Source organism: Eschrichtius robustus, unplaced genomic scaffold, assembly GCF_028021215.1.
Source record: "Eschrichtius robustus isolate mEscRob2 unplaced genomic scaffold, mEscRob2.pri scaffold_814, whole genome shotgun sequence".
Lineage (NCBI taxonomy): Eukaryota > Metazoa > Chordata > Mammalia > Artiodactyla > Eschrichtiidae > Eschrichtius > Eschrichtius robustus.
The window spans coordinates 1-26,255 of NW_027175695.1; the positions used below are offsets into that span (position 1 = coordinate 1).

At 63.5% G+C, this 26,255-nt stretch overlaps 18 non-coding genes across 18 annotated transcripts; 12 read left to right on the forward strand and 6 right to left on the reverse strand.

Annotated features, from left to right (window-relative positions):
- The first annotated feature begins 380 nt into the window (after nt 1-380).
- TRNAD-GUC (transfer RNA aspartic acid (anticodon GUC)) lies at nt 381-452 on the forward strand. The gene has a single exon. It is a non-coding gene; the product is annotated as a tRNA-Asp (tRNA).
- An 891-nt stretch (nt 453-1,343) lies between these two features.
- TRNAG-UCC (transfer RNA glycine (anticodon UCC)) lies at nt 1,344-1,415 on the forward strand. Its single transcript has one exon. It is a non-coding gene; the product is annotated as a tRNA-Gly (tRNA).
- A 278-nt stretch (nt 1,416-1,693) lies between these two features.
- On the forward strand, nt 1,694-1,766 carry TRNAE-CUC (transfer RNA glutamic acid (anticodon CUC)). The gene has a single exon. It is a non-coding gene; the product is annotated as a tRNA-Glu (tRNA).
- Nucleotides 1,767-5,887: 4,121 nt separating this feature from the next.
- On the reverse strand, nt 5,888-5,958 carry TRNAG-GCC (transfer RNA glycine (anticodon GCC)). Its single transcript has one exon. It is a non-coding gene; the product is annotated as a tRNA-Gly (tRNA).
- Nucleotides 5,959-7,635: 1,677 nt separating this feature from the next.
- Nucleotides 7,636-7,718, reverse strand: TRNAL-CAG (transfer RNA leucine (anticodon CAG)). The gene has a single exon. It is a non-coding gene; the product is annotated as a tRNA-Leu (tRNA).
- Nucleotides 7,719-8,292: 574 nt separating this feature from the next.
- TRNAD-GUC (transfer RNA aspartic acid (anticodon GUC)) lies at nt 8,293-8,364 on the forward strand. The gene has a single exon. It is a non-coding gene; the product is annotated as a tRNA-Asp (tRNA).
- An 885-nt stretch (nt 8,365-9,249) lies between these two features.
- TRNAG-UCC (transfer RNA glycine (anticodon UCC)) lies at nt 9,250-9,321 on the forward strand. Its single transcript has one exon. It is a non-coding gene; the product is annotated as a tRNA-Gly (tRNA).
- A 278-nt stretch (nt 9,322-9,599) lies between these two features.
- On the forward strand, nt 9,600-9,671 carry TRNAE-CUC (transfer RNA glutamic acid (anticodon CUC)). Its single transcript has one exon. It is a non-coding gene; the product is annotated as a tRNA-Glu (tRNA).
- A 4,123-nt stretch (nt 9,672-13,794) lies between these two features.
- TRNAG-GCC (transfer RNA glycine (anticodon GCC)) lies at nt 13,795-13,865 on the reverse strand. The gene has a single exon. It is a non-coding gene; the product is annotated as a tRNA-Gly (tRNA).
- Nucleotides 13,866-15,534: 1,669 nt separating this feature from the next.
- On the reverse strand, nt 15,535-15,617 carry TRNAL-CAG (transfer RNA leucine (anticodon CAG)). The gene has a single exon. It is a non-coding gene; the product is annotated as a tRNA-Leu (tRNA).
- A 574-nt stretch (nt 15,618-16,191) lies between these two features.
- TRNAD-GUC (transfer RNA aspartic acid (anticodon GUC)) lies at nt 16,192-16,263 on the forward strand. Its single transcript has one exon. It is a non-coding gene; the product is annotated as a tRNA-Asp (tRNA).
- A 900-nt stretch (nt 16,264-17,163) lies between these two features.
- Nucleotides 17,164-17,235, forward strand: TRNAG-UCC (transfer RNA glycine (anticodon UCC)). Its single transcript has one exon. It is a non-coding gene; the product is annotated as a tRNA-Gly (tRNA).
- A 278-nt stretch (nt 17,236-17,513) lies between these two features.
- TRNAE-CUC (transfer RNA glutamic acid (anticodon CUC)) lies at nt 17,514-17,585 on the forward strand. The gene has a single exon. It is a non-coding gene; the product is annotated as a tRNA-Glu (tRNA).
- Nucleotides 17,586-21,708: 4,123 nt separating this feature from the next.
- On the reverse strand, nt 21,709-21,779 carry TRNAG-GCC (transfer RNA glycine (anticodon GCC)). The gene has a single exon. It is a non-coding gene; the product is annotated as a tRNA-Gly (tRNA).
- A 1,649-nt stretch (nt 21,780-23,428) lies between these two features.
- TRNAL-CAG (transfer RNA leucine (anticodon CAG)) lies at nt 23,429-23,511 on the reverse strand. Its single transcript has one exon. It is a non-coding gene; the product is annotated as a tRNA-Leu (tRNA).
- Nucleotides 23,512-24,085: 574 nt separating this feature from the next.
- On the forward strand, nt 24,086-24,157 carry TRNAD-GUC (transfer RNA aspartic acid (anticodon GUC)). The gene has a single exon. It is a non-coding gene; the product is annotated as a tRNA-Asp (tRNA).
- An 873-nt stretch (nt 24,158-25,030) lies between these two features.
- TRNAG-UCC (transfer RNA glycine (anticodon UCC)) lies at nt 25,031-25,102 on the forward strand. Its single transcript has one exon. It is a non-coding gene; the product is annotated as a tRNA-Gly (tRNA).
- A 278-nt stretch (nt 25,103-25,380) lies between these two features.
- Nucleotides 25,381-25,452, forward strand: TRNAE-CUC (transfer RNA glutamic acid (anticodon CUC)). Its single transcript has one exon. It is a non-coding gene; the product is annotated as a tRNA-Glu (tRNA).
- The last annotated feature ends 803 nt before the right edge of the window (nt 25,453-26,255 follow it).

The window sequence follows — 26,255 nt, forward strand, 5'->3', positions numbered from 1 at the left end:
CCCCGCGGACGCAGCCGGCGCGTCGTCTGGCCGAGCTCCCCGTCGGCCGCCGCCGCGCCACCCGCGCGTCTCCTCGCCGGCCATGGCCCGGCGCGCGCCCCACCCCCTCCTCGCAGCCTTGCTTTGCGTCTCGGGCCCCCTCCACCCGGCGCGATCCCCGCGTCGGAGGCAATAGGCAGCGCGCACTCGGAGTTTTCAGGGCCACGCGGGTCCGGGTCCCTGTCGGGGTCGGGGGCTGCTGCTTTGGAGGGCGCGGTTGGTGTGGCGTTGGGTCGGGTCGGGCACGTGCCGGGCGCCCGTGGTGGGCAGGGGGCCGGAGGGCAGGGGGAGGCGTCGGCAGGCAGCCCGAGAGCGGCCGGGCGCGGGGGCGGTGGCCGCCGTCCTCGTTAGTATAGTGGTGAGTATCCCCGCCTGTCACGCGGGAGACCGGGGTTCGATTCCCCGACGGGGAGGCAACACGCCCTCTTTTGGTGGCTGGCGCCGCTCTCTGTCCTGCCGCCTGGCTCCCAAGGGCCCTTCTTCTCCTCCCTCCGCCCTCCGCCCTCCGCCCTCCAGCGAGGCGCAGGGCGCCAGCGCGTGCCCAGCCTGCCCACCCTCGCCCCCCTCCAGCCGCCCAGCCCTTCCTCCTCGCCGGGCGCTCAGTCGCCAGGGCCGAGCGAGGGCCTCCTCTGGACCCCACAAGCGCCCGATGACATTGCGGCCCGCCCAAAGTGGCTGTCTCAGTGGGCTCCTTGCGTCGCGACGCACAGCTGCGCAGCTATCCACAGCGGCATAGGTGCACAGCTGCCGGGACGGGTGGGAGGCGGATGAGTGGCGTGCCCTGTCGGTGCGGGAAGTGGCCTGGCCCAGCGCCCGGTGGAGAAGGGCTTTGGCCAGCCGGGGGCTGGAAGACGCGTGCCCCGGGAGCGGGGCGGGGCGGGGCGGGGGCGGGGGCGGGCCGCGGCGTGGAGCGGAGGGCCCTGGAGCAGCAAGGCAGCGAGAGCGCCCCCCTGAGGCGGTCGGGCCGGCGGCCTAGGGCAGCTTCGTAGGGCTGGCGCGGGTGGGGCGCCGGGGGGCCTTGGTGGCGCCTGTGACGTCACAGAGCTGCCGGCCGGCGGGGCGTCGGGGCAGGGCTGCTCCAAGCGGCGGCGGCTGAGGAGGAGGAGGAGGAGGAGGAGGAGGAGGAGGAGGAGGAGGACGGGGAAGAGAAAGGGGAGTAGGAGGAGGAAGAGAAGGAGGAGGAGTCGAAGAGAAGGAGGAGCAGGAGGAGGAGGAGGAGGAGGAGGAGGAGGAGAAGGCGGCGGCGACGAGAGTGCGCTCGGGCGAGCCCGGTGCCGGCGTCTCGGGGCGGCCCGGGCTGTGCAGCGTTGGTGGTATAGTGGTGAGCATAGCTGCCTTCCAAGCAGTTGACCCGGGTTCGATTCCCGGCCAACGCAGCGGGCTGACCTTTTACCGAGCTCCACGGGCGGCCGGCCGGCCGGGGGCCTGTGAGGGAGAGCTGGGAGCAGGGAGCTAGCTGGCCCCAGCGGCTTTTCTCGTGTGTGCGAGAAGCAGGCGCGCAGTGTTCTGAGGGCGCTGCAAGCAGGAAGGACGGTAGGACACGTGGATTGCCAGGGGCGGCGCGTGGCTGGACTTGGAAAGGCCGGGTCTTGGCGCCAAGGTGGCGCCGAGCGGGTGCTATGGGTCCAGAAGGAGCAGTGGTAGAGCCTGACGCTCCCTGGTGGGTCTAGTGGTTAGGATTCGGCGCTCTCACCGCCGCGGCCCGGGTTCGATTCCCGGTCAGGGAAGCCTCTCTACCTCCCACCGTCCACATCCCACTTTTAGGCCACGCTTGCTCCGCGGCCTCGGCGCCCCGACAAGAGCCGCCCGGTGCCCTGCACCTCCAGCCCAAGCCCTGCCAGGCAACCTCCACCCTGCCTCCCCGGCCAAACCTTTTGGCCGCACTGGCGCGCGCCCACTCGAGGCCTTCGACGTCCCGTGTCTTCCTTTCCGGACGCTTGCCTCAGCCCCAAACACGAGTGGCCGGGGCCGCGCCTCTCCCCGCCGTGGCCGTGGCCACGAGCAAACGCCCCCGCCTGTGTTTGGACTCTCCATCAGCACTGCTTTTCCCCCACGGCGACAGCGGCGGCAGCGCCGACGGCGACGGCGGTGTCACAGGCGGTGCCTTCTAACAAAGCCGGATCCCCTGTGGAACGGAGCACCGGTGGGCAGACGGGTGCTTCGCACCACCGCAGCAGGTTTCCTGAACGCCCTTGCCGGTGCCGTGGGGGTGGCTGACAGTGTGGGATGAAGGTGTTTGTGGCCGTGGTCGGTGGCCACCCCACGCGGGTTAGGGAACGGAGCAGAACGACCCCATGGAGAGAGGGCGGCGGTGGGCCGCGTGCTGGGAGGTGCGAGGAAGGGCCTGGGGTGTCTGGGTGGAGCGCGGGCAGGAGCGGAGGTGTTGGGCTGGCGGGGACCTGGCCCGGGAGAGCGGCTGGCCCCTCAGGCAGGGGCTCAGCAGAAGCTTGGGGTGGTGGCAGCACCTGGCCCGGCACGTGTGTACGGGTGGGTCAGATCAGGGGGCGGGGTGGGCCTGGAGTAGGAGTGCGTCTGAGGAGCACTGGCGGAAGTGAGACTTCCGGGCAGGACATGTGACAGTCGGGCCTGGGATACAAGGGGAAGGTGGCGGGGAGAGGGGTCCGAGCCTGCAGGCTGGGGGGAAGGGCGGGGTGTGTGAGTGGGCTGTGGGGCGAGGAAGATGGTGGGAGAGGACCCCTTCGCGGTGGGGTGGCGGGTGAGGGCGCCAGACTGCTGTGCTGCGCGGCAAGGTGGTCAGGCTAACCAGTGGGTTGGGACTGGGGGCGGTGGGTAGGAGGCAGGCAAGAGAACAACAGAAACGGAGCGCGCCACAGGGGCTAGGCGGGGTCCGAATGGGGTGGGGGCATTCTACTGCCCCAGAGACATACATCGCCTCTCGTCGGGAGAAACCATCCGGTCTCAGGTGTGTGTGGCGGCGGGGGTGGGGGGAGGAGGGGTTGAGGTTGAAAGAGGCCAAAGGAGAGGTCCCCTATGATCCAGCAATCCCACTCCTGGGTACGTACCCGGAAATGACGAAACAAGAGTGCAAAAAGGCACAAGCACCTCCATGTTCACAGCGGCACTATTTGCAGTAGCCAAGACATGGAAAAATACCCAAGTGCCCATCAACGGGTGGCTAGTACAAGAAGAGGTGGTATATATGTACTATGGGATATTACACAGCCATTAATAAGAAAGAATGAAATATCGCCATTTGCCGCAACAAGAATGCTCCCAGGGAGTATTACACTTAGTGAAGTAGGTCCGACAGAGAAGCACAAAGATATGTGGAATCTAAAACGTACTACCAATGAATCTCTGTGCAAAACGGAAACAGACTCACAGACCTAGAAAACACAGTGATGGTTACCCGAGTTAAAAAGGAGGGGTGGAGGGATAAGTTAGGAGCTCGATGAACAGATACACAGTGGTTCATATAAAGGAGATAAGCAACAAGGATTTCCAGAATAACACAGGGAGTGATAGTCAATATCCTGCAATAACCTGTAATGGAAATCACTCTGAAACGATATTAGACATGGAAAACAGTATCCCCTTTGCTGTACACCTGAAACGAACTCAATATCGTTAATCAACTCTTCTTCTTCAACCACAAGTACTAGTACTTATAAGTAAGTAAGTAAATAAATAAATAAAAACAACGAACAAAATAAACAGGAGAAACATGAGCCATCAGATGATCCAGCAATCCCCGTCGTGGGTACACATCCGCCAAAGAGAAAAACTGTTGTTTGAAGAGATCCACGCACCCCCGTCTTTGTAGCAGCACTGTGTGCCGCAGCCAAGACATGGAAAAAACCCATGTGCCCATCAACGGTTGGCTGACAGAAAAAGATGCGGTGTAAATGTACTGTGGAATATTACTCAGCCATTTCCGAAAATGAAATATTGCCATTTGCCACAATAAGGATGGTCCTAGAGAATATTACACTTAGTGAAGTTAAGTCTGACAGAGAAGCACAAAGATACGTGGAATTAAAACATAATAGACAAGAATGTATGTGCCAAAGCGAAACAGACTCACAGACATAGAAAACACACTGGTGGTTCCCCGAGGAGAAAGGGAGGGGTGGAGACATAAAGTAGGAGCTGCGATGAACAGATACACCGTACTTCATATAAAAGACATACGCAACAAGGATTTCCAGAATAACACAGGGAATGATGTTCAATATCCTGTAGTAAACTGTGATGGAAAGCAACCTGAAACAATATTAGACATGGAAGACAGTATCCGCTTTGCTGTGCACCTGAAACTAACTCAATACTGTTAATCAACTTTTCTTCCAAAATTGCAGCTACTAGTTCTTATAAGTAAACGAATAAATAAATATTAAATGCATAAATAAAAACAACACACTAAATAAATAGGTGAAATATGAGCTCTCATATGATCCAGCAATCCCCATCGTGGGTACACATCGGCAAAGGAGAGAAACTGTCATTTGAAGAGATCCATGCACCCCCCCATGTTCACAGCAGCACTACGGGCCACAGCCAAGACATGGACAAAACCCAAGTGCCCATCAACCGATGGCTGGCACAGGAAGACGTGGTACGTACGTACTGTGGAATATTCCTCAGCCATACAAAAGAGTGAGATATTGCCATTTGCACCAGTAAGGATGGACCTAGAGTATATTACACTTCGCGACGTAAGTCAGGCAGAGGAGCACAAAGATATGTGGAATCTAAACCGTACTACAAACGAATGTATGTGCCAAAGAGAAACAGACCCACAGACATAGAAAACACACTGTTCGTTACCCAAGGGGAAAGTGTAGGGCAGGGAAAAATCCGGAGCTGCGATTAACAGAGAGGAAATACTGGACATAAAGCACAGAAGCAACAAGGATTTACTGTACAGCACAGGGAACTGTATTCATATGTCGTGATAACGTATAACGGAAAATAACCTGGAAAAGGACATATAACTGAATCACTTGGCTGTACACCTGAAAGTCACACAGTATTGTAAGTCAACCGTACTGCTGCGAAAAGGAGAAGACGACGAAGGGGAAAAAAAGGAGGGCAACGGGACAGAGGCAAGGGCAGGATCCTTGACAACGTAGGATTTGGAAAGGATCGGGGGAAAAAGCGGGGAGATAGGGGGTGGGATGGGGGTGTCTGTGGGAGTAGGGTGGAGGCTGAGGTGGTGGTGCCGGTGGTGCTGTCCCGAGGGCTGATGCTGTTGGTGGGAGCAGAGGTTCAGGGGAGGGGCTGGTGTTTGTCGTGCTGATGGTGGTGGTGGCAGTAGTGGTGGAGGAGCGGGCCGGTGTTGGAAACGTATTTCTGTCGAGGGTCAGAACATGAATCTAGAGTGCAGTCTGCGATGATGGTGTGGACTTCTTTTGAACTCCTCGTGCAAGTGAACGCTTTGGGGACTGTCCAGGAAAGTGGGATGTATCACTCCCAGAGGTGGCAACTTCCTTGCTCCTGGTTGTGCAAACATAGTATAACTCTCGAAGTGCGGGCAGAGTGAGGCAGAGAGCTTGGAAACGTGGCGAAAGGTGAAGAGGTTGGGCTGTGCGGGTGCCAGTGTGGGGTGTTCCTCACAGTGAAAAGCGTGACACAAGCGGGGTCGGGGTAAGGACGAGAACAAGGACAAGGAAGGGGTCTGGGCGTAAGAGTGGCTGAGCCCGCAAGGTGTCAGGTCCCGGAGGCCTGGCTCCCGGGTGTGTGTGGGGTGGGGGCGTCTGCGTGGGAAGGACAGGGGCCGGAAGGTGCGGTGGTGAGCGAGCTGTTGCACGACCGGTGCCTTGAGTGTGGCAGCGGGGAAGCCCAGCTCCGCTGTGGGGCTGCGGGAACCAAAAGGGGACGCTGCGGCTGCATGGGCCGGGAATCGAACCCGGGCCTCCCGCGTGGCAGGCGAGAATTCTACCACTGAACCACCCATGCACCGGTGGCCGCCGGCCCCCGGCGCTGCCCCAGCGGCGCTCGCCGCCAACCGCCGGACCCTGGTCACTGCTCGCCCCGTGGGCATGTGCTCCATTTGAGCAGGAGGCCGACGGGCCACCTGAATGAGAGGCTCCGGGCACGCTGGCGACCCCAGGGCGCGAGGCGGTCGGAAGCACCGAGGGACGGAGGGACGCAGGCGTGCTCGGCCCGTCCTGCGCTTTCTCTGCCGTCCACGGCCGCCGCGAGACTGTCGGTGTCGCCAGAGGAAGCCAGGAGCCCAAGCGGCCTGGCCCGCGCCCGAATCCCAGTCAGGGCAGGCGAGGCGTGGCCGCTGCGGCCGAGCGCCGACGTTCCTCTCAGCAGCCGCCCGGCCCCGACGCACAGTCCCTCTGGCGGCTGGCTTTCTTGCTGGTGCGGGGCGTGCGAGGGCGGGCGGGGGCAGGGGTCGGAGCTCGGGGCTGTGCAGGGACCGCGAGCGTGGGAGATGGACGCCGGGCACCGCCGCCGCCGCCGCCGCCGCCGTCGCCGAGCGGCGCTCAGGCCACAAGACCAAAGGTGTCTGAGCCTCGCTTCTGCGCTCTGGCCCACCCCTCTCCCGCGGGGTCCCGCTCTGCTGCGTTGGTTGTGAGGAGAAGCACTGTGGCAGACTGGCTGCTGGCTCGCGGACAGCCCGGTGAGGGAGGGAGCGCGCCAGGGTGTGGTTGGGTCCGGCCGGAGCAGCGGCTTCCCCGAGGGACTTGCGCTGTGGCGCCGAGGTGGGTGGCCCGGGCTGGGGGCCGGACGTCTGTGGTGGGTGACAGGGCATCCAGGGCTTCGGCTCACTACTCACTGGAGCACCGTTCCCGGGAGCGACTCCTGCGCCAGGCCCCGTGCAGGGAGGGCCCCCTGTTGGCTGGCCAGCAGGAGGCTGGGCTGCACGCGGCCCAGCAGGCAGGCAGGCAGGCAGGCAGGCAGGCAGGCAGGGAGGCAGGCAGGCAGGCAGGCAGGCAGGCAGGCAGGCAGGCAGGCAGGCAGGTGTGGTCCGGCCAAGGTCCCAAGGCGAAAAAGCACCGAGGGCACGCACCACAGGCCGGCAAGACGGTGTGGCTGTGGAGGGAATGGAATGGGCAGGCGGGCCGTTGGGGCTGGCGGGAAGGACAGGATGTTGGAAAGAGGGAGAGCTGCTGGTGGCGGAAGTGGAAGAAAGGCTGTGAGAGCGAGTCCGCTGTTCACCAGGCCGAAGTCGGAGGGCGGGCCAGGCGTGGAGGGCTTTCCACACGCGGCCGTTCTGCGTGTGGCGGTGGGGGCGGGGTGGAGCGTGGGAGTGGGAGTGGGAGGGAGGGACGAAGGCAGGCAGGCAGGCAGGCAGGAAAAGCACCAGCAGCAGCAGCCGCAAGCAGGTGAGGGAAGATGGGCTGCGAAGGACTGAAGGTTTTTCTGGTGTGGGTGCAGGTAGGAGGGGGCTTAGGAGCTGGCGGGGAGGGCGTTTGTCCGGAAAGCCAGTCGCCGGAGGGTTCCTAGTGCGCCGTTTCTGCCAGGCCCGCGGCCGTGGCTGAGAAGGTCCCGCGTCTGAGAGGCGTGGATGTCCGGGCCGGAGTTCGGAGAGGCCGCAAGAGTGCAAGGCGCGAACGGACTGGAAGGCAGTAAAGCGCTGCCGTAGGGCCGGGTGCGTTTGTCGGGCGGGCCAAAAGGCTGGCTTGTCAGGAGTGGGATTCGAACCCACGCCTCCAGGGGAGACTGCGACCTGAACGCAGCGCCTTAGACCGCTCGGCCATCCTGACGGCGGGCCTGGGCGTGCGCGTGGCCGCTCGGCTGGCTGGGACCCGAGGCGACGCGAACCCCGGTGCCCTTGGCGGGACGCGGTGCTCCGCGCCAGGCGCGCGGCCGTCTGGGTGAGCGACGGAGCGGGCGCGCGGCGGCCGACGGGGAGCACGGCCAGACGACGCGCCTGGCTGCGCCGCGGTGGCGCCCTCGCCCAGCCCTGGCCCCGGACGCAGCCGGGCCGCGTCGGGCCAGCCCCCTGCCGCCGGCCCCCACCCGCGCGTCTCCTCGCCGGCCATGGCCCGGCGCGCGCCCACCCCCTCCTCGCAGCCTTGCTTTGCGTCTCGGGCCCCCTCCACCCGGCGCGATCCCCGCGTCGGAGGCAATAGGCAGCGCGCACTCGGAGTTTTCAGGGCCACGCGGGTCCGGGTCCCTGTCGGGGTCGGGGGCTGCTGCTTTGGAGGGCGCGGTTGGTGTGGCGTTGGGTCGGGTCGGGCACGTGCCGGGCGCCCGTGGTGGGCAGGGGGCCGGAGGGCAGGGGGAGGCGTCGGCAGGCAGCCCGAGAGCGGCCGGGCGCGGGGGCGGTGGCCGCCGTCCTCGTTAGTATAGTGGTGAGTATCCCCGCCTGTCACGCGGGAGACCGGGGTTCGATTCCCCGACGGGGAGGCAACACGCCCTCTTTTGGTGGCTGGCGCCGCTCTCTGTCCTGCCGCCTGGCTCCCAAGGGCCCTTCTTCTCCTCCCTCCGCCCTCCGCCCTCCGCCCTCCAGCGAGGCGCAGGGCGCCAGCGCGTGCCCAGCCTGCCCACCCTCGCCCCCCTCCAGCCGCCCAGCCCTTCCTCCTCGCCGGGCGCTCAGTCGCCAGGGCCGAGCGAGGGCCTCCTCTGGACCCCACAAGCGCCCGATGACATTGCGGCCCGCCCAAAGTGGCTGTCTCAGTGGGCTCCTTGCGTCGCGACGCACAGCTGCGCAGCTATCCACAGCGGCATAGGTGCACAGCTGCCGGGACGGGTGGGAGGCGGATGAGTGGCGTGCCCTGTCGGTGCGGGAAGTGGCCTGGCCCAGCGCCCGGTGGAGAAGGGCTTTGGCCAGCCGGGGGCTGGAAGACGCGTGCCCCGGGAGCGGGGCGGGGCGGGGCGGGGGCGGGGGCGGGCCGCGGCGTGGAGCGGAGGGCCCTGGAGCAGCAAGGCAGCGAGAGCGCCCCCCTGAGGCGGTCGGGCCGGCGGCCTAGGGCAGCTTCGTAGGGCTGGCGCGGGTGGGGCGCCGGGGGGCCTTGGTGGCGCCTGTGACGTCACAGAGCTGCCGGCCGGCGGGGCGTCGGGGCAGGGCTGCTCCAAGCGGCGGCGGCTGAGGAGGAGGAGGAGGAGGAGGAGGAGGAGGAGGAGGACGGGGAAGAGAAAGGGGAGTAGGAGGAGGAAGAGAAGGAGGAGGAGTCGAAGAGAAGGAGGAGCAGGAGGAGGAGGAGGAGGAGGAGGAGGAGGAGAAGGCGGCGGCGACGAGAGTGCGCTCGGGCGAGCCCGGTGCCGGCGTCTCGGGGCGGCCCGGGCTGTGCAGCGTTGGTGGTATAGTGGTGAGCATAGCTGCCTTCCAAGCAGTTGACCCGGGTTCGATTCCCGGCCAACGCAGCGGGCTGACCTTTTACCGAGCTCCACGGGCGGCCGGCCGGCCGGGGGCCTGTGAGGGAGAGCTGGGAGCAGGGAGCTAGCTGGCCCCAGCGGCTTTTCTCGTGTGTGCGAGAAGCAGGCGCGCAGTGTTCTGAGGGCGCTGCAAGCAGGAAGGACGGTAGGACACGTGGATTGCCAGGGGCGGCGCGTGGCTGGACTTGGAAAGGCCGGGTCTTGGCGCCAAGGTGGCGCCGAGCGGGTGCTATGGGTCCAGAAGGAGCAGTGGTAGAGCCTGACGCTCCCTGGTGGTCTAGTGGTTAGGATTCGGCGCTCTCACCGCCGCGGCCCGGGTTCGATTCCCGGTCAGGGAAGCCTCTCTACCTCCCACCGTCCACATCCCACTTTTAGGCCACGCTTGCTCCGCGGCCTCGGCGCCCCGACAAGAGCCGCCCGGTGCCCTGCACCTCCAGCCCAAGCCCTGCCAGGCAACCTCCACCCTGCCTCCCCGGCCAAACCTTTTGGCCGCACTGGCGCGCGCCCACTCGAGGCCTTCGACGTCCCGTGTCTTCCTTTCCGGACGCTTGCCTCAGCCCCAAACACGAGTGGCCGGGGCCGCGCCTCTCCCCGCCGTGGCCGTGGCCACGAGCAAACGCCCCCGCCTGTGTTTGGACTCTCCATCAGCACTGCTTTTCCCCCACGGCGACAGCGGCGGCAGCGCCGACGGCGACGGCGGTGTCACAGGCGGTGCCTTCTAACAAAGCCGGATCCCCTGTGGAACGGAGCACCGGTGGGCAGACGGGTGCTTCGCACCACCGCAGCAGGTTTCCTGAACGCCCTTGCCGGTGCCGTGGGGGTGGCTGACAGTGTGGGATGAAGGTGTTTGTGGCCGTGGTCGGTGGCCACCCCACGCGGGTTAGGGAACGGAGCAGAACGACCCCATGGAGAGAGGGCGGCGGTGGGCCGCGTGCTGGGAGGTGCGAGGAAGGGCCTGGGGTGTCTGGGTGGAGCGCGGGCAGGAGCGGGAGGTGTTGGGCTGGCGGGGACCTGGCCCGGGAGAGCGGCTGGCCCCTCAGGCAGGGGCTCAGCAGAAGCTTGGGGTGGTGGCAGCACCTGGCCCGGCACGTGTGTACGGGTGGGTCAGATCAGGGGGCGGGGTGGGCCTGGAGTAGGAGTGCGTCTGAGGAGCACTGGCGGAAGTGAGACTTCCGGGCAGGACATGTGACAGTCGGGCCTGGGATACAAGGGGAAGGTGGCGGGGAGAGGGGTCCGAGCCTGCAGGCTGGGGGGAAGGGCGGGGTGTGTGAGTGGGCTGTGGGGCGAGGAAGATGGTGGGAGAGGACCCCTTCGCGGTGGGGTGGCGGGTGAGGGCGCCAGACTGCTGTGCTGCGCGGCAAGGTGGTCAGGCTAACCAGTGGGTTGGGACTGGGGGCGGTGGGTAGGAGGCAGGCAAGAGAACAACAGAAACGGAGCGCGCCACAGGGGCTAGGCGGGGTCCGAATGGGGTGGGGGCATTCTACTGCCCCAGAGACATACATCGCCTCTCGTCGGGAGAAACCATCCGGTCTCAGGTGTGTGTGGCGGCGGGGGTGGGGGGAGGAGGGGTTGAGGTTGAAAGAGGCCAAAGGAGAGGTCCCCTATGATCCAGCAATCCCACTCCTGGGTACGTACCCGGAAATGACGAAACAAGAGTGCAAAAAGGCACAAGCACCTCCATGTTCACAGCGGCACTATTTGCAGTAGCCAAGACATGGAAAAATACCCAAGTGCCCATCAACGGGTGGCTAGTACAAGAAGAGGTGGTATATATGTACTATGGGATATTACACAGCCATTAATAAGAAAGAATGAAATATCGCCATTTGCCGCAACAAGAATGCTCCCAGGGAGTATTACACTTAGTGAAGTAGGTCCGACAGAGAAGCACAAAGATATGTGGAATCTAAAACGTACTACCAATGAATCTCTGTGCAAAACGGAAACAGACTCACAGACCTAGAAAACACAGTGATGGTTACCCGAGTTAAAAAGGAGGGGTGGAGGGATAAATTAGGAGCTCGATGAACAGATACACAGTGGTTCATATAAAGGAGATAAGCAACAAGGATTTCCAGAATAACACAGGGAGTGATAGTCAATATCCTGCAATAACCTGTAATGGAAATCACTCTGAAACGATATTAGACATGGAAAACAGTATCCCCTTTGCTGTACACCTGAAACGAACTCAATATCGTTAATCAACTCTTCTTCTTCAACCACAAGTACTAGTACTTATAAGTAAGTAAGTAAATAAATAAATAAAAACAACGAACAAAATAAACAGGAGAAACATGAGCCATCAGATGATCCAGCAATCCCCGTCGTGGGTACACATCCGCCAAAGAGAAAAACTGTTGTTTGAAGAGATCCACGCACCCCCGTCTTTGTAGCAGCACTGTGTGCCGCAGCCAAGACATGGAAAAAACCCATGTGCCCATCAACGGTTGGCTGACAGAAAAAGATGCGGTGTAAATGTACTGTGGAATATTACTCAGCCATTTCCGAAAATGAAATATTGCCATTTGCCACAATAAGGATGGTCCTAGAGAATATTACACTTAGTGAAGTTAAGTCTGACAGAGAAGCACAAAGATACGTGGAATCTAAAACATAATAGACAAGAATGTATGTGCCAAAGCGAAACAGACTCACAGACATAGAAAACACACTGGTGGTTCCCCGAGGAGAAAGGGAGGGGTGGAGACATAAAGTAGGAGCTGCGATGAACAGATACACCGTACTTCATATAAAAGACATACGCAACAAGGATTTCCAGAATAACACAGGGAATGATGTTCAATATCCTGTAGTAAACTGTGATGGAAAGCAACCTGAAACAATATTAGACATGGAAGACAGTATCCGCTTTGCTGTGCACCTGAAACTAACTCAATACTGTTAATCAACTTTTCTTCCAAAATTGCAGCTACTAGTTCTTATAAGTAAACGAATAAATAAATATTAAATGCATAAATAAAAACAACACACTAAATAAATAGGTGAAATATGAGCTCTCATATGATCCAGCAATCCCCATCGTGGGTACACATCGGCAAAGGAGAGAAACTGTCATTTGAAGAGATCCATGCACCCCCCCATGTTCACAGCAGCACTACGGGCCACAGCCAAGACATGGACAAAACCCAAGTGCCCATCAACCGATGGCTGGCACAGGAAGACGTGGTACGTACGTACTGTGGAATATTCCTCAGCCATACAAAAGAGTGAGATATTGCCATTTGCACCAGTAAGGATGGACCTAGAGTATATTACACTTCGCGACGTAAGTCAGGCAGAGGAGCACAAAGATATGTGGAATCTAAACCGTACTACAAACGAATGTATGTGCCAAAGAGAAACAGACCCACAGACATAGAAAACACACTGTTCGTTACCCAAGGGGAAAGTGTAGGGCAGGGAAAAATCCGGAGCTGCGATTAACAGAGAGGAAATACTGGACATAAAGCACAGAAGCAACAAGGATTTACTGTACAGCACAGGGAACTGTATTCATATGTCGTGATAACGTATAACGGAAAATAACCTGGAAAAGGACATATAACTGAATCACTTGGCTGTACACCTGAAAGTCACACAGTATTGTAAGTCAACCGTACTGCTGCGAAAAGGAGAAGACGACGAAGGGGAAAAAAAGGAGGGCAACGGGACAGAGGCAAGGGCAGGATCCTTGACAACGTAGGATTTGGAAAGGATCGGGGGAAAAAGCGGGGAGATAGGGGGTGGGATGGGGGTGTCTGTGGGAGTAGGGTGGAGGCTGAGGTGGTGGTGCCGGTGGTGCTGTCCCGAGGGCTGATGCTGTTGGTGGGAGCAGAGGTTCAGGGGAGGGGCTGGTGTTTGTCGTGCTGATGGTGGTGGTGGCAGTAGTGGTGGAGGAGCGGGCCGGTGTTGGAAACGTATTTCTGTCGAGGGTCAGAACATGAATCTAGAGTGCAGTCTGCGATGATGGTGTGGACTTCTTTTGAACTCCTCGTGCAAGTGAACGCTTTGGGGACTGTCCAGGAAAGTGGGATGTATCACTCCCAGAGGTGGCAACTTCCTTGCTCCTGGTTGTGCAAACATAGTATAACTCTCGAAGTGCGGGCAGAGTGAGGCAGAGAGCTTGGAAACGTGGCGAAAGGTGAAGAGGTTGGGCTGTGCGGGTGCCAGTGTGGGGTGTTCCTCACAGTGAAAAGCGTGACACAAGCGGGGTCGGGGTAAGGACGAGAACAAGGACAAGGAAGGGGTCTGGGCGTAAGAGTGGCTGAGCCCGCAAGGTGTCAGGTCCCGGAGGCCTGGCTCCCGGGTGTGTGTGGGGTGGGGGCGTCTGCGTGGGAAGGACAGGGGCCGGAAGGTGCGGTGGTGAGCGAGCTGTTGCACGACCGGTGCCTTGAGTGTGGCAGCGGGGAAGCCCAGCTCCGCTGTGGGGCTGCGGGAACCAAAAGGGGACGCTGCGGCTGCATGGGCCGGGAATCGAACCCGGGCCTCCCGCGTGGCAGGCGAGAATTCTACCACTGAACCACCCATGCACCGGTGGCCGCCGGCCCCCGGCGCTGCCCCAGCGGCGCTCGCCGCCAACCGCCGGACCCTGGTCACTGCTCGCCCCGTGGGCATGTGCTCCATTTGAGCAGGAGGCCGACGGGCCACCTGAATGAGAGGCTCCGGGCACGCTGGCGACCCCAGGGCGCGAGGCGGTCGGAAGCACCGAGGGACGGAGGGACGCAGGCGTGCTCGGCCCGTCCTGCGCTTTCTCTGCCGTCCACGGCCGCCGCGAGACTGTCGGTGTCGCCAGAGGAAGCCAGGAGCCCAAGCGGCCTGGCCCGCGCCCGAATCCCAGTCAGGGCAGGCGAGGCGTGGCCGCTGCGGCCGAGCGCCGACGTTCCTCTCAGCAGCCGCCCGGCCCCGACGCACAGTCCCTCTGGCGGCTGGCTTTCTTGCTGGTGCGGGGCGTGCGAGGGCGGGCGGGGGCAGGGGTCGGAGCTCGGGGCTGTGCAGGGACCGCGAGCGTGGGAGATGGACGCCGGGCACCGCCGCCGCCGCCGCCGCCGCCGTCGCCGAGCGGCGCTCAGGCCACAAGACCAAAGGTGTCTGAGCCTCGCTTCTGCGCTCTGGCCCACCCCTCTCCCGCGGGGTCCCGCTCTGCTGCGTTGGTTGTGAGGAGAAGCACTGTGGCAGACTGGCTGCTGGCTCGCGGACAGCCCGGTGAGGGAGGGAGCGCGCCAGGGTGTGGTTGGGTCCGGCCGGAGCAGCGGCTTCCCCGAGGGACTTGCGCTGTGGCGCCGAGGTGGGTGGCCCGGGCTGGGGGCCGGACGTCTGTGGTGGGTGACAGGGCATCCAGGGCTTCCGCTCACTACTCACTGGAGCACCGTTCCCGGGAGCGACTCCTGCGCCAGGCCCCGTGCAGGGAGGGCCCCCTGTTGGCTGGCCAGCAGGAGGCTGGGCTGCACGCGGCCCAGCAGGCAGGCAGGCAGGCAGGCAGGCAGGCAGGCAGGCAGGCAGGCAGGCAGGCAGGCAGGCAGGCAGGCAGGCAGGCAGGTGTGGTCCGGCCAAGGTCCCAAGGCGAAAAAGCACCGAGGGCACGCACCACAGGCCAGCAAGACGGTGTGGCTGTGGAGGGAATGGAATGGGCAGGCGGGCCGTTGGGGCTGGCGGGAAGGACAGGATGTTGGAAAGAGGGAGAGCTGCTGGTGGCGGAAGTGGAAGAAAGGCTGTGAGAGCGAGTCCGCTGTTCACCAGGCCGAAGTCGGAGGGCGGGCCAGGCGTGGAGGGCTTTCCACACGCGGCCGTTCTGCGTGTGGCGGTGGGGGCGGGGTGGAGCGTGGGAGTGGGAGTGGGAGGGAGGGACGAAGGCAGGCAGGCAGGCAGGCAGGAAAAGCACCAGCAGCAGCAGCCGCAAGCAGGTGAGGGAAGATGGGCTGCGAAGGACTGAAGGTTTTTCTGGTGTGGGTGCAGGTAGGAGGGGGCTTAGGAGCTGGCGGGGAGGGCGTTTGTCCGGAAAGCCAGTCGCCGGAGGGTTCCTAGTGCGCCGTTTCTGCCAGGCCCGCGGCCGTGGCTGAGAAGGTCCCGCGTCTGAGAGGCGTGGATGTCCGGGCCGGAGTTCGGAGAGGCCGCAAGAGTGCAAGGCGCGAACGGACTGGAAGGCAGTAAAGCGCTGCCGTAGGGCCGGGTGCGTTTGTCGGGCGGGCCAAAAGGCTGGCTTGTCAGGAGTGGGATTCGAACCCACGCCTCCAGGGGAGACTGCGACCTGAACGCAGCGCCTTAGACCGCTCGGCCATCCTGACGGCGGGCCTGGGCGTGCGCGTGGCCGCTCGGCTGGCTGGGACCCGAGGCGACGCGAACCCCGGTGCCCTTGGCGGGACGCGGTGCTCCGCGCCAGGCGCGCGGCCGTCTGGGTGAGCGACGGAGCGGGCGCGCGGCGGCCGACGGGGAGCACGGCCAGACGACGCGCCTGGCTGCGCCGCGGTGGCGCCCTCGCCCAGCCCTGGCCCCGGACGCAGCCGGGCCGCGTCGGGCCAGCCCCCTGCCGCCGGCCCCCACCCGCGCGTCTCCTCGCCGGCCATGGCCCGGCGCGCGCCCACCCCCTCCTCGCAGCCTTGCTTTGCGTCTCGGGCCCCCTCCACCCGGCGCGATCCCCGCGTCGGAGGCAATAGGCAGCGCGCACTCGGAGTTTTCAGGGCCACGCGGGTCCGGGTCCCTGTCGGGGTCGGGGGCTGCTGCTTTGGAGGGCGCGGTTGGTGTGGCGTTGGGTCGGGTCGGGCACGTGCCGGGCGCCCGTGGTGGGCAGGGGGCCGGAGGGCAGGGGGAGGCGTCGGCAGGCAGCCCGAGAGCGGCCGGGCGCGGGGGCGGTGGCCGCCGTCCTCGTTAGTATAGTGGTGAGTATCCCCGCCTGTCACGCGGGAGACCGGGGTTCGATTCCCCGACGGGGAGGCAACACGCCCTCTTTTGGTGGCTGGCGCCGCTCTCTGTCCTGCCGCCTGGCTCCCAAGGGCCCTTCTTCTCCTCCCTCCGCCCTCCGCCCTCCGCCCTCCAGCGAGGCGCAGGGCGCCAGCGCGTGCCCAGCCTGCCCACCCTCGCCCCCCTCCAGCCGCCCAGCCCTTCCTCCTCGCCGGGCGCTCAGTCGCCAGGGCCGAGCGAGGGCCTCCTCTGGACCCCACAAGCGCCCGATGACATTGCGGCCCGCCCAAAGTGGCTGTCTCAGTGGGCTCCTTGCGTCGCGACGCACAGCTGCGCAGCTATCCACAGCGGCATAGGTGCACAGCTGCCGGGACGGGTGGGAGGCGGATGAGTGGCGTGCCCTGTCGGTGCGGGAAGTGGCCTGGCCCAGCGCCCGGTGGAGAAGGGCTTTGGCCAGCCGGGGGCTGGAAGACGCGTGCCCCGGGAGCGGGGCGGGGCGGGGCGGGGGCGGGGGCGGGCCGCGGCGTGGAGCGGAGGGCCCTGGAGCAGCAAGGCAGCGAGAGCGCCCCCCTGAGGCGGTCGGGCCGGCGGCCTAGGGCAGCTTCGTAGGGCTGGCGCGGGTGGGGCGCCGGGGGGCCTTGGTGGCGCCTGTGACGTCACAGAGCTGCCGGCCGGCGGGGCGTCGGGGCAGGGCTGCTCCAAGCGGCGGCGGCTGAGGAGGAGGAGGAGGAGGAGGAGGAGGAGGAGGAGGAGGAGGAGGAGGAGGACGGGGAAGAGAAAGGGGAGTAGGAGGAGGAAGAGAAGGAGGAGGAGTCGAAGAGAAGGAGGAGCAGGAGGAGGAGGAGGAGGAGGAGGAGGAGGAGAAGGCGGCGGCGACGAGAGTGCGCTCGGGCGAGCCCGGTGCCGGCGTCTCGGGGCGGCCCGGGCTGTGCAGCGTTGGTGGTATAGTGGTGAGCATAGCTGCCTTCCAAGCAGTTGACCCGGGTTCGATTCCCGGCCAACGCAGCGGGCTGACCTTTTACCGAGCTCCACGGGCGGCCGGCCGGCCGGGGGCCTGTGAGGGAGAGCTGGGAGCAGGGAGCTAGCTGGCCCCAGCGGCTTTTCTCGTGTGTGCGAGAAGCAGGCGCGCAGTGTTCTGAGGGCGCTGCAAGCAGGAAGGACGGTAGGACACGTGGATTGCCAGGGGCGGCGCGTGGCTGGACTTGGAAAGGCCGGGTCTTGGCGCCAAGGTGGCGCCGAGCGGGTGCTATGGGTCCAGAAGGAGCAGTGGTAGAGCCTGACGCTCCCTGGTGGTCTAGTGGTTAGGATTCGGCGCTCTCACCGCCGCGGCCCGGGTTCGATTCCCGGTCAGGGAAGCCTCTCTACCTCCCACCGTCCACATCCCACTTTTAGGCCACGCTTGCTCCGCGGCCTCGGCGCCCCGACAAGAGCCGCCCGGTGCCCTGCACCTCCAGCCCAAGCCCTGCCAGGCAACCTCCACCCTGCCTCCCCGGCCAAACCTTTTGGCCGCACTGGCGCGCGCCCACTCGAGGCCTTCGACGTCCCGTGTCTTCCTTTCCGGACGCTTGCCTCAGCCCCAAACACGAGTGGCCGGGGCCGCGCCTCTCCCCGCCGTGGCCGTGGCCACGAGCAAACGCCCCCGCCTGTGTTTGGACTCTCCATCAGCACTGCTTTTCCCCCACGGCGACAGCGGCGGCAGCGCCGACGGCGACGGCGGTGTCACAGGCGGTGCCTTCTAACAAAGCCGGATCCCCTGTGGAACGGAGCACCGGTGGGCAGACGGGTGCTTCGCACCACCGCAGCAGGTTTCCTGAACGCCCTTGCCGGTGCCGTGGGGGTGGCTGACAGTGTGGGATGAAGGTGTTTGTGGCCGTGGTCGGTGGCCACCCCACGCGGGTTAGGGAACGGAGCAGAACGACCCCATGGAGAGAGGGCGGCGGTGGGCCGCGTGCTGGGAGGTGCGAGGAAGGGCCTGGGGTGTCTGGGTGGAGCGCGGGCAGGAGCGGGAGGTGTTGGGCTGGCGGGGACCTGGCCCGGGAGAGCGGCTGGCCCCTCAGGCAGGGGCTCAGCAGAAGCTTGGGGTGGTGGCAGCACCTGGCCCGGCACGTGTGTACGGGTGGGTCAGATCAGGGGGCGGGGTGGGCCTGGAGTAGGAGTGCGTCTGAGGAGCACTGGCGGAAGTGAGACTTCCGGGCAGGACATGTGACAGTCGGGCCTGGGATACAAGGGGAAGGTGGCGGGGAGAGGGGTCCGAGCCTGCAGGCTGGGGGGAAGGGCGGGGTGTGTGAGTGGGCTGTGGGGCGAGGAAGATGGTGGGAGAGGACCCCTTCGCGGTGGGGTGGCGGGTGAGGGCGCCAGACTGCTGTGCTGCGCGGCAAGGTGGTCAGGCTAACCAGTGGGTTGGGACTGGGGGCGGTGGGTAGGAGGCAGGCAAGAGAACAACAGAAACGGAGCGCGCCACAGGGGCTAGGCGGGGTCCGAATGGGGTGGGGGCATTCTACTGCCCCAGAGACATACATCGCCTCTCGTCGGGAGAAACCATCCGGTCTCAGGTGTGTGTGGCGGCGGGGGTGGGGGGAGGAGGGGTTGAGGTTGAAAGAGGCCAAAGGAGAGGTCCCCTATGATCCAGCAATCCCACTCCTGGGTACGTACCCGGAAATGACGAAACAAGAGTGCAAAAAGGCACAAGCACCTCCATGTTCACAGCGGCACTATTTGCAGTAGCCAAGACATGGAAAAATACCCAAGTGCCCATCAACGGGTGGCTAGTACAAGAAGAGGTGGTATATATGTACTATGGGATATTACACAGCCATTAATAAGAAAGAATGAAATATCGCCATTTGCCGCAACAAGAATGCTCCCAGGGAGTATTACACTTAGTGAAGTAGGTCCGACAGAGAAGCACAAAGATATGTGGAATCTAAAACGTACTACCAATGAATCTCTGTGCAAAACGGAAACAGACTCACAGACCTAGAAAACACAGTGATGGTTACCCGAGTTAAAAAGGAGGGGTGGAGGGATAAATTAGGAGCTCGATGAACAGATACACAGTGGTTCATATAAAGGAGATAAGCAACAAGGATTTCCAGAATAACACAGGGAGTGATAGTCAATATCCTGCAATAACCTGTAATGGAAATCACTCTGAAACGATATTAGACATGGAAAACAGTATCCCCTTTGCTGTACACCTGAAACGAACTCAATATCGTTAATCAACTCTTCTTCTTCAACCACAAGTACTAGTACTTATAAGTAAGTAAGTAAATAAATAAATAAAAACAACGAACAAAATAAACAGGAGAAACATGAGCCATCAGATGATCCAGCAATCCCCGTCGTGGGTACACATCCGCCAAAGAGAAAAACTGTTGTTTGAAGAGATCCACGCACCCCCGTCTTTGTAGCAGCACTGTGTGCCGCAGCCAAGACATGGAAAAAACCCATGTGCCCATCAACGGTTGGCTGACAGAAAAAGATGCGGTATAAATGTACTGTGGAATATTACTCAGCCATTTCCGAAAATGAAATATTGCCATTTGCCACAATAAGGATGGTCCTAGAGAATATTACACTTAGTGAAGTTAAGTCTGACAGAGAAGCACAAAGATACGTGGAATCTAAAACATAATAGACAAGAATGTATGTGCCAAAGCGAAACAGACTCACAGACATAGAAAACACACTGGTGGTTCCCCGAGGAGAAAGGGAAGGGTGGAGACATAAAGTAGGAGCTGCGATGAACAGATACACCGTACTTCATATAAAAGACATACGCAACAAGGATTTCCAGAATAACACAGGGAATGATGTTCAATATCCTGTAGTAAACTGTGATGGAAAGCAACCTGAAACAATATTAGACATGGAAGACAGTATCCGCTTTGCTGTGCACCTGAAACTAACTCAATACTGTTAATCAACTTTTCTTCCAAAATTGCAGCTACTAGTTCTTATAAGTAAACGAATAAATAAATATTAAATGCATAAATAAAAACAACACACTAAATAAATAGGTGAAATATGAGCTCTCATATGATCCAGCAATCCCCATCGTGGGTACACATCGGCAAAGGAGAGAAACTGTCATTTGAAGAGATCCATGCACCCCCCCATGTTCACAGCAGCACTACGGGCCACAGCCAAGACATGGACAAAACCCAAGTGCCCATCAACCGATGGCTGGCACAGGAAGACGTGGTACGTACGTACTGTGGAATATTCCTCAGCCATACAAAAGAGTGAGATATTGCCATTTGCACCAGTAAGGATGGACCTAGAGTATATTACACTTCGCGACGTAAGTCAGGCAGAGGAGCACAAAGATATGTGGAATCTAAACCGTACTACAAACGAATGTATGTGCCAAAGAGAAACAGACCCACAGACATAGAAAACACACTGTTCGTTACCCAAGGGGAAAGTGTAGGGCAGGGAAAAATCCGGAGCTGCGATTAACAGAGAGGAAATACTGGACATAAAGCACAGAAGCAACAAGGATTTACTGTACAGCACAGGGAACTGTATTCATATGTCGTGATAACGTATAACGGAAAATAACCTGGAAAAGGACATATAACTGAATCACTTGGCTGTACACCTGAAAGTCACACAGTATTGTAAGTCAACCGTACTGCTGCGAAAAGGAGAAGACGACGAAGGGGAAAAAAAGGAGGGCAACGGGACAGAGGCAAGGGCAGGATCCTTGACAACGTAGGATTTGGAAAGGATCGGGGGAAAAAGCGGGGAGATAGGGGGTGGGATGGGGGTGTCTGTGGGAGTAGGGTGGAGGCTGAGGTGGTGGTGCCGGTGGTGCTGTCCCGAGGGCTGATGCTGTTGGTGGGAGCAGAGGTTCAGGGGAGGGGCTGGTGTTTGTCGTGCTGATGGTGGTGGTGGCAGTAGTGGTGGAGGAGCGGGCCGGTGTTGGAAACGTATTTCTGTCGAGGGTCAGAACATGAATCTAGAGTGCAGTCTGCGATGATGGTGTGGACTTCTTTTGAACTCCTCGTGCAAGTGAACGCTTTGGGGACTGTCCAGGAAAGTGGGATGTATCACTCCCAGAGGTGGCAACTTCCTTGCTCCTGGTTGTGCAAACATAGTATAACTCTCGAAGTGCGGGCAGAGTGAGGCAGAGAGCTTGGAAACGTGGCGAAAGGTGAAGAGGTTGGGCTGTGCGGGTGCCAGTGTGGGGTGTTCCTCACAGTGAAAAGCGTGACACAAGCGGGGTCGGGGTAAGGACGAGAACAAGGACAAGGAAGGGGTCTGGGCGTAAGAGTGGCTGAGCCCGCAAGGTGTCAGGTCCCGGAGGCCTGGCTCCCGGGTGTGTGTGGGGTGGGGGCGTCTGCGTGGGAAGGACAGGGGCCGGAAGGTGCGGTGGTGAGCGAGCTGTTGCACGACCGGTGCCTTGAGTGTGGCAGCGGGGAAGCCCAGCTCCGCTGTGGGGCTGCGGGAACCAAAAGGGGACGCTGCGGCTGCATGGGCCGGGAATCGAACCCGGGCCTCCCGCGTGGCAGGCGAGAATTCTACCACTGAACCACCCATGCACCGGTGGCCGCCGGCCCCCGGCGCTGCCCCAGCGGCGCTCGCCGCCAACCGCCGGACCCTGGTCACTGCTCGCCCCGTGGGCATGTGCTCCATTTGAGCAGGAGGCCGACGGGCCACCTGAATGAGAGGCTCCGGGCACGCTGGCGACCCCAGGGCGCGAGGCGGTCGGAAGCACCGAGGGACGGAGGGACGCAGGCGTGCTCGGCCCGTCCTGCGCTTTCTCTGCCGTCCACGGCCGCCGCGAGACTGTCGGTGTCGCCAGAGGAAGCCAGGAGCCCAAGCGGCCTGGCCCGCGCCCGAATCCCAGTCAGGGCAGGCGAGGCGTGGCCGCTGCGGCCGAGCGCCGACGTTCCTCTCAGCAGCCGCCCAGCCCCGACGCACAGTCCCTCTGGCGGCTGGCTTTCTTGCTGGTGCGGGGCGTGCGAGGGCGGGCGGGGGCAGGGGTCGGAGCTCGGGGCTGTGCAGGGACCGCGAGCGTGGGAGATGGACGCCGGGCACCGCCGCCGCCGCCGCCGCCGCCGTCGCCGAGCGGCGCTCAGGCCACAAGACCAAAGGTGTCTGAGCCTCGCTTCTGCGCTCTGGCCCACCCCTCTCCCGCGGGGTCCCGCTCTGCTGCGTTGGTTGTGAGGAGAAGCACTGTGGCAGACTGGCTGCTGGCTCGCGGACAGCCCGGTGAGGGAGGGAGCGCGCCAGGGTGTGGTTGGGTCCGGCCGGAGCAGCGGCTTCCCCGAGGGACTTGCGCTGTGGCGCCGAGGTGGGTGGCCCGGGCTGGGGGCCGGACGTCTGTGGTGGGTGACAGGGCATCCAGGGCTTCCGCTCACTACTCACTGGAGCACCGTTCCCGGGAGCGACTCCTGCGCCAGGCCCCGTGCAGGGAGGGCCCCCTGTTGGCTGGCCAGCAGGAGGCTGGGCTGCACGCGGCCCAGCAGGCAGGCAGGCAGGCAGGCAGGCAGGCAGGCAGGCAGGCAGGCAGGCAGGCAGGCAGGTGTGGTCCGGCCAAGGTCCCAAGGCGAAAAAGCACCGAGGGCACGCACCACAGGCCGGCAAGACGGTGTGGCTGTGGAGGGAATGGAATGGGCAGGCGGGCCGTTGGGGCTGGCGGGAAGGACAGGATGTTGGAAAGAGGGAGAGCTGCTGGTGGCGGAAGTGGAAGAAAGGCTGTGAGAGCGAGTCCGCTGTTCACCAGGCCGAAGTCGGAGGGCGGGCCAGGCGTGGAGGGCTTTCCACACGCGGCCGTTCTGCGTGTGGCGGTGGGGGCGGGGTGGAGCGTGGGAGTGGGAGTGGGAGGGAGGGACGAAGGCAGGCAGGCAGGCAGGCAGGAAAAGCACCAGCAGCAGCAGCCGCAAGCAGGTGAGGGAAGATGGGCTGCGAAGGACTGAAGGTTTTTCTGGTGTGGGTGCAGGTAGGAGGGGGCTTAGGAGCTGGCGGGGAGGGCGTTTGTCCGGAAAGCCAGTCGCCGGAGGGTTCCTAGTGCGCCGTTTCTGCCAGGCCCGCGGCCGTGGCTGAGAAGGTCCCGCGTCTGAGAGGCGTGGATGTCCGGGCCGGAGTTCGGAGAGGCCGCAAGAGTGCAAGGCGCGAACGGACTGGAAGGCAGTAAAGCGCTGCCGTAGGGCCGGGTGCGTTTGTCGGGCGGGCCAAAAGGCTGGCTTGTCAGGAGTGGGATTCGAACCCACGCCTCCAGGGGAGACTGCGACCTGAACGCAGCGCCTTAGACCGCTCGGCCATCCTGACGGCGGGCCTGGGCGTGCGCGTGGCCGCTCGGCTGGCTGGGACCCGACGCGACGCGAACCCCGGTGCCCTTGGCGGGACGCGGTGCTCCGCGCCAGGCGCGCGGCCGTCTGGGTGAGCGACGGAGCGGGCGCGCGGCGGCCGACGGGGAGCACGGCCAGACGACGCGCCTGGCTGCGCCGCGGTGGCGCCCTCGCCCAGCCCTGGCCCCGGACGCAGCCGGGCCGCGTCGGGCCAGCCCCCTGCCGCCGGCCCCCACCCGCGCGTCTCCTCGCCGGCCATGGCCCGGCGCGCGCCCACCCCCTCCTCGCAGCCTTGCTTTGCGTCTCGGGCCCCCTCCACCCGGCGCGATCCCCGCGTCGGAGGCAATAGGCAGCGCGCACTCGGAGTTTTCAGGGCCACGCGGGTCCGGGTCCCTGTCGGGGTCGGGGGCTGCTGCTTTGGAGGGCGCGGTTGGTGTGGCGTTGGGTCGGGTCGGGCACGTGCCGGGCGCCCGTGGTGGGCAGGGGGCCGGAGGGCAGGGGGAGGCGTCGGCAGGCAGCCCGAGAGCGGCCGGGCGCGGGGGCGGTGGCCGCCGTCCTCGTTAGTATAGTGGTGAGTATCCCCGCCTGTCACGCGGGAGACCGGGGTTCGATTCCCCGACGGGGAGGCAACACGCCCTCTTTTGGTGGCTGGCGCCGCTCTCTGTCCTGCCGCCTGGCTCCCAAGGGCCCTTCTTCTCCTCCCTCCGCCCTCCGCCCTCCGCCCTCCAGCGAGGCGCAGGGCGCCAGCGCGTGCCCAGCCTGCCCACCCTCGCCCCCCTCCAGCCGCCCAGCCCTTCCTCCTCGCCGGGCGCTCAGTCGCCAGGGCCGAGCGAGGGCCTCCTCTGGACCCCACAAGCGCCCGATGACATTGCGGCCCGCCCAAAGTGGCTGTCTCAGTGGGCTCCTTGCGTCGCGACGCACAGCTGCGCAGCTATCCACAGCGGCATAGGTGCACAGCTGCCGGGACGGGTGGGAGGCGGATGAGTGGCGTGCCCTGTCGGTGCGGGAAGTGGCCTGGCCCAGCGCCCGGTGGAGAAGGGCTTTGGCCAGCCGGGGGCTGGAAGACGCGTGCCCCGGGAGCGGGGCGGGGCGGGGCGGGGGCGGGGGCGGGCCGCGGCGTGGAGCGGAGGGCCCTGGAGCAGCAAGGCAGCGAGAGCGCCCCCCTGAGGCGGTCGGGCCGGCGGCCTAGGGCAGCTTCGTAGGGCTGGCGCGGGTGGGGCGCCGGGGGGCCTTGGTGGCGCCTGTGACGTCACAGAGCTGCCGGCCGGCGGGGCGTCGGGGCAGGGCTGCTCCAAGCGGCGGCGGCTGAGGAGGAGGAGGAGGAGGAGGAGGAGGAGGACGGGGAAGAGAAAGGGGAGTAGGAGGAGGAAGAGAAGGAGGAGGAGTCGAAGAGAAGGAGGAGCAGGAGGAGGAGGAGGAGGAGGAGGAGAAGGCGGCGGCGACGAGAGTGCGCTCGGGCGAGCCCGGTGCCGGCGTCTCGGGGCGGCCCGGGCTGTGCAGCGTTGGTGGTATAGTGGTGAGCATAGCTGCCTTCCAAGCAGTTGACCCGGGTTCGATTCCCGGCCAACGCAGCGGGCTGACCTTTTACCGAGCTCCACGGGCGGCCGGCCGGCCGGGGGCCTGTGAGGGAGAGCTGGGAGCAGGGAGCTAGCTGGCCCCAGCGGCTTTTCTCGTGTGTGCGAGAAGCAGGCGCGCAGTGTTCTGAGGGCGCTGCAAGCAGGAAGGACGGTAGGACACGTGGATTGCCAGGGGCGGCGCGTGGCTGGACTTGGAAAGGCCGGGTCTTGGCGCCAAGGTGGCGCCGAGCGGGTGCTATGGGTCCAGCAGGAGCAGTGGTAGAGCCTGACGCTCCCTGGTGGTCTAGTGGTTAGGATTCGGCGCTCTCACCGCCGCGGCCCGGGTTCGATTCCCGGTCAGGGAAGCCTCTCTACCTCCCACCGTCCACATCCCACTTTTAGGCCACGCTTGCTCCGCGGCCTCGGCGCCCCGACAAGAGCCGCCCGGTGCCCTGCACCTCCAGCCCAAGCCCTGCCAGGCAACCTCCACCCTGCCTCCCCGGCCAAACCTTTTGGCCGCACTGGCGCGCGCCCACTCGAGGCCTTCGACGTCCCGTGTCTTCCTTTCCGGACGCTTGCCTCAGCCCCAAACACGAGTGGCCGGGGCCGCGCCTCTCCCCGCCGTGGCCGTGGCCACGAGCAAACGCCCCCGCCTGTGTTTGGACTCTCCATCAGCACTGCTTTTCCCCCACGGCGACAGCGGCGGCAGCGCCGACGGCGACGGCGGTGTCACAGGCGGTGCCTTCTAACAAAGCCGGATCCCCTGTGGAACGGAGCACCGGTGGGCAGACGGGTGCTTCGCACCACCGCAGCAGGTTTCCTGAACGCCCTTGCCGGTGCCGTGGGGGTGGCTGACAGTGTGGGATGAAGGTGTTTGTGGCCGTGGTCGGTGGCCACCCCACGCGGGTTAGGGAACGGAGCAGAACGACCCCATGGAGAGAGGGCGGCGGTGGGCCGCGTGCTGGGAGGTGCGAGGAAGGGCCTGGGGTGTCTGGGTGGAGCGCGGGCAGGAGCGGGAGGTGTTGGGCTGGCGGGGACCTGGCCCGGGAGAGCGGCTGGCCCCTCAGGCAGGGGCTCAGCAGAAGCTTGGGGTGGTGGCAGCACCTGGCCCGGCACGTGTGTACGGGTGGGTCAGATCAGGGGGCGGGGTGGGCCTGGAGTAGGAGTG